Source organism: Malurus melanocephalus, unplaced genomic scaffold, assembly GCF_030028575.1.
Source record: "Malurus melanocephalus ecotype Western Australia unplaced genomic scaffold, MMel_1.1 scaffold_557, whole genome shotgun sequence".
Taxonomy (NCBI): Eukaryota; Metazoa; Chordata; class Aves; order Passeriformes; family Maluridae; genus Malurus; species Malurus melanocephalus.
Window position 1 is genome coordinate 407,411 of NW_026623789.1, and position 6,007 is coordinate 413,417.

The window sequence follows — 6,007 nt, forward strand, 5'->3', positions numbered from 1 at the left end:
GAGGAGAGGAGAGGAGAGGAGAGGAGAGGAGAGGAGAGGAGAATCAGCCTGCACGAGGTGGGGAGGACTGCCAAGACTCAACTGGATCAGTAACACGTAGTAAATGCTTGGAGTCACCTTGCCAGACAAATATTTGCCTTTCACTTTGAATGGAGACCAAGTCATGTTCGAACTAGCAGGACCAAGAAATTCCAGGCATTTCAGTAAGTCGAGTGTCCTACAGAAAGTCCCATGGTAAAGAGTGTGAGGGCAGACTTTGGGGGATTGCTGGACAGACGGGAGGAAAAAAAATAACTTGGGAAGATATTTCAGTGTAGGAAAAAGTTCAGAGGGAAGGCTGGAAACTGGGAACAGGGTGGAAAAAAGCTTTGTAAATGAGCGTGGCTAAATACACCACTGCACTCAGTGGATAGTCTTCATATTTGTGGTGCTCAGAGGGGTGGAATCCAGGAGCTGAAGAGGTCAAAATCTCTGGGAAATACTGGAGACAAAACTATGTCTCCTCCTTAAATCAGATTATCTCTGAAAAAAATATGTCATGGGAAGAATTAAAATCTGGAGTAAAGACCACAGTCCTTGGGCATTTCCAATCATTTCTAACAACTTYCCTCTCTTGTTCAGCAGACAAAGGCAGCAGTAGAATTGTCCTTTTTGTGGCAGATGTGACCTTGGTATCATTATTTAAGGACTGCACTTACAGGCACTGCCCACTGTTCTCAGACCATTTGCTGCAACAGATAAATGACCTTTTCTGACCAATTTTTAGAAACAGCTGATTTTATCATCTGATACTAGGTTGTGACCAGTTTAGTAGCTCTGATTTCAGTGCATCTAACCCAGTTTTAATGAAAATATGATAAATAAAGGAGGAAGACTGAGCTGGACCTGCTACTTGATCACTGAGCTGTGCAGGAGCAGAATTCAGACACTGCTTGTGACCCCTCCAAGTGCAGACAACTCCTCTACAGGGCTGGGTTGTTTTTTTTTTTTTTTTTAAATTTTTTTTTTAACTTCAAAACGAGCCAGAAATGACACCTCCACTGTTTCCCTTGGGAAACCTGGGATCCAGAGCTCTCTGCATTCAGCAGGAATTTTTTTTTTTCCATTGACTTTGATGTCCTTTGGACCAGAACTTGTATTTCCATGGCATTTCTGTGTCTGAAACTCACTTTCTTCCCTCGTGCTTTCTCATGCATGGTCCTGGCCAGCACATCCAGTGCCATAAATACAGCTCCAGCATTCTCCAGAGCTCTCCAGCTTTCAGTCAGTAGCAAACCCTGTCTGATAGCCTGTCTGATTTTCTTTCCTAGCTTTATCCTGTTCCAGCTCTCTCTATCCCCCTGGGCCCCCGTGGTTCCTCTCCGTTCCAACCTTTGTGACCTTGTATGTGTAAAAGTGGAAAAAGTTAATTAAAATGAACAAATGTATCAAATTATTTCACCACTGTACTGATGTACYCTTCAAAGGCATATCAGAAGCATCTGAATAAAGTCATGTTTAGCAGCTATTAATTAAGTGATGTTCATACAATGCTTTGAACATGTGAAATGGTGAGAGTTTCCAAGAATATCCTGAACACCGTTATCAGTGGTACACAAAAATCAGGAATGCACTGAACTTCTCTTAATCCCTCCCAATTACCAAAGACTTTGTGAGCTGAAGAGAATCAGCCATGGCAAACTAACAGATAGTCTTCCTTCCAGCTGGGCTGTCCTTTTGTCCCCAGAAAACGGTGTAAAGTGTAACTTCTTTTACCCATCTTGTTTATTTAAGCCCATTTGCCAAAGCCTACCGCAGAATGGTTATCCCAGCTTAAAGAAATCCTTCCGGGTCACAAAGTCCTTTGGATGCCTCACATCCAACTGCTCTCCCTTCCCATTCCTCTCTCTTTTAAGTCCTTGAAAGTCTGTCAGAATTCCTGGAGCCAGCTGGAGTGTGGCTCYCCTTTTGTTCCCAGCAGAAAGCCACGTTCCCTGGGTTTTGTAGGCACCAGCTTTCAACCCCCTGAGTCCCASTGCTGCCTTTGAATGGCAAAGCAAAGCTTTAAAGGCAGGGATGGCTTCACAGAGCTTTTCTCTGGTTGTGTTGGACACTGTGCTGCCTCTGATTTCAGCAAAGAACGCCYTGAGCAGCCTGTCTGCTTCTAAAGGCTGTCAGAGGTAAGGATAAAACTAGAAAATAACATCTGGACAGCTCAGGGTTCTGTAGAAAAAGCATTTTCATCCTTGAGGTCTGAGGGCTATAAATATAGTTCCATCAATGTAATTAATTCAGCTGAAAGGGATGTCTTCCGTTTTTGAGGTARATACATTTAAACGTGGTTTAAATGGAGAAATGCTTCAAGTGCTGTTGAGTTTTCCTGAAGGTACTGGAAGTTTGGGTAATTTTTGTCCTCTTGCTAATCATCAGTGAATTAATTTACTGTTCTGCTCACGGATAGAAGCACAATCCAATTCATTAATCATATTGAGATTTTTTTAAACCTGCATTAGWCTGTTATGACTTGTTCTTCATAAGGCTGAGAAATATTTCTTTCATCAGAATGGCTTAATGCCTATAAACATGTCCTAATTATATTCTCTTGGAATTAATCAAGTTCATTATGATAAGTTTGGGATCTACATCTGCAGCGAATCTGAATTGTGAGTTTCTGCCACGTTCCCTTCAGACATTACTGATAGGAAGAGTGGTGTGGGGTTTTCAGAAGTTCTCAGTTTTGGCCTAATTCTGTTCCTCTTAAAGTCAGTTGGAGTTTTACCATTCCTTCAGTGGTGTGAATTTCAGTCAAGMCTGAGCATTTCTCAAAACCTTACAGTTTTGACAAATTTTTCTAACAAATTAAGAGAAAAAGTCTACAGAAAGTCATTTTATTTAGAATAAACTGCAGTTATCTCTGTTGGGTTGGTGTTTTGGGGTTTTTCCTGAATTTTTCCCCCCTAAAACAGAGGTTTACTGAGCATTATGGATGAAAAGTGATTAAATAATCTGCTGTCAGAGAATTGGGGATTTTTTGCATGAGAAAATCCTTCAGAAACTTAYAGAATCCCTCAAAATGACTCCAAAAGTCAATGGGTTTACAAAAAGAAGCCCCACTTGTACGGAAACGAAGACAATCTTTTTGATTTAAAGCCCTCTGAGAGGGTGATCTTTATCTCATTAGTTCAACCACAGTTGTTTCCACTGCAATTTATTCACAAATCCTGAGATCTTTAACTCAGAGTTTGGTCAGGTCAAAGAAAAGCTTTTTCCTGAGTAATGGTCCCAGGATATGACCTATTTCTGACTCCTGTTGAAGATAAATGAAATCAGAAWAATCCTGTTGAAGATAAATGAAATCAGAATGATCCTGTTGAAGAGAAATGAAATCACGCTTTCAGAACTGTTTGATATTAAGGATTGTAAAAAAATGAAAGGGTTGAAAATGAAGGAGAAAAGTCTTTATCCACCAACCCATCATTGGTGTTATCAAAATCCATGTTTTAGCAAGCCCAGTCAGGAAATGTCCAGAAACAGAGTTCCTAYCAATTAAATGTAATTTTAATTAGTGCCTACCAATTAAAATGTTTCTTAGCCCTGATTTTATTTGGTTCAAGCATTATGGAGTCAGCAGCGCAATGAGATACAAGGAGGTGCAACTCTGAGACATGGAGGAGCCACAAAAATTCCCCCAGACAATTGTGCCTGTCAACATTTAGGAATTTTGCTAATTGAAGGCCCCCTCGGTGGGATCAGACCTGCCATGGTGAGGAAGGTGGGGTGGGTTTGGTGTCTCTGGGCTGTCTCAGAGCTGGCTGGGAGTGTCTAGACTTCAACAACCCGTGGAGTTATCCCCTCTCACACATCCAACCCTCTGGCTGTGCTTCCTGCTCCCTGCTGATGACAGGGAAAGCTCGGGTGGGTGACACCTCTGTGTTAAAGGGGCTGAAATTGGATGGGATGGATCCCACCCACGCTGCTGATTGCAGTGTCAAAAGATCTCGTGGGTGTTTAAAATTATCTAAAAGATTTTTAAAGTRTTTAAAAGAGCCAGCTTGGGCATTGTAGGGTGGGTGATGTGGTGTTTGGGCACCTGGCCTGAATCCAGCAGTGGCTGTGGGTGGGTCTGTGTATTTATGTGTGGTCCAGTTTGTCACATATCTCTATCTGCCCCCAAACCTCTCCCAGATCTGTTCAGATATCTTTCAGGTATTTTTTTAATCTTGGCATCATTTCTGCCAACAAATTGCTGACAGACAGATGTCACCCAGGTCCTGAAGAGGCCAGGAGAGAGGAGGCTGCAGAGAAGGTCCACCTGACCTTCCAAAAACACAACACAAGCACTGAGCAGGAGCTGTGGAGCTCTTGGAGGGTCCATTCCTCACAGTCACAGGGGACAAGGAGCAAAAACCTCATCTGCATGGAGGTGACAGTGACAGCAGATCCAAATCCCTCAGCTGAAGCCACCAGAAAGGGCTCTGGCTCAGCCCAAGTTCCAACCAAACCCGAGAGCTGCCAGGATGAAAACCCTCATCGTGATCTTCCCAACATCCAGCTTGAGAGTGCCTGGCTGCAAACAACTCCTCCAGCTGATGCAAAATTAAAAAGCCATTTCCATTCATTTCACAGGCCGTGCACAGACCTCTCAAACGTCCATTTGCTGCAGACTATCACCAATAGACCATTAAACCTGGCCCTGGGCTGCACTTCTGCTCCTGCCTTTGCGTTAAGCACACCCGTCTGTCAATAATTACAGGAGTTGAGTTWGGCTCTTCTATTCTGGGAACTGCCCTGCTGCTGGAAAAGAGCTAACAGAAACATGCTAGTGCGGAGTTTTCAACATTGTGACACTGCTTGGCATGGGAGATAGCTCCTTCTGACAAGTGAAATGCTAATTTTTATTGAAGGGAACAGTAAAATGGTAAATTGGTCTCCACACTTCACTTGTGCAAGAAATTAGGAAGAAAGCCGCCAGCAATCACTGTTTCAACATTATAAACTTTGCTTTACAACATGCTGCTGGACCAGRGGAAGCCCTCTGATTATTAGAAATCCATGTGGATTGCTGCTGGCTGGGGAATATTGATGATTTTTTCCCTTCCACAGAGAGCAAAGGACGCATTTCTTTGCGGGGAGCTGACGCAGTCGTTATGGCAGCGCTGCCGTGGGGCAGTGCAGGGAGCTGGGCCAGACAGCCAAGATTTTAATCAATCCATGGAAATCCCTTCAGCAGGAGGAATGGAGTTTAAAGGCACAGAGAGCACTGAGTTTTGGTGGCTGTGGCTGACACCAAGTCCTTGGAAATCAATGACCACGGGGTGAGCTTTGTGCTGGTGTGTGTGGCTGATTCCTGCATGGGTGCTCGACAAAACCCACAAATTCCCATCCAAATCCTGCCACTCTAATGCCCAAACATCTATTTTACTTTGCATTTTGGTAATTTACAGTGAATATTCATGTCTCAACTGGCAGGTGTCCAAATGCGTGAGATGAGCTTAGAAAATGTAGACAATAAACAAAAAATATGGGGCTGCTTTTAATCATCTTTTGGGTTGTTACAAACATTGCTCAGGTTTTTCTCCATGGGCACCAGGAGTTAAAAACTTAAAATTTCTTCTATTTTAAGGAAAAAGCCCTGAACCTCATGCAATCACTTGTCTCCAGGGAGACCATTTAGGAAAAAAACAAAATACTAAGAGATGAGGGACAATTGAGAAKAGTTAGAAGCAATGTATCTGTGTTAGAAATATTGGTTGGTTTTTTTTTTTTTTTAATTTAATTTTCTGCTCAGCTCTCCAAAGGCCTCAGGTACTGAAAAGTGCTCTATTACTCATTTTATCTATAAAGCTCTCCCCCTCAACACTTCCTGTAAAAGYACTCAGGGTGTTACATGGTAATTAAAAGGTGATATTAATATTTCCTGACATGCACTATAAAACATCTTCAATTTGCTTCCTGTACTTCCTGTAACTATCACACACACAAGAAAAGAAAAGGAATAAGAAGAGAAAAAAAAAATTATTGGGAAGGA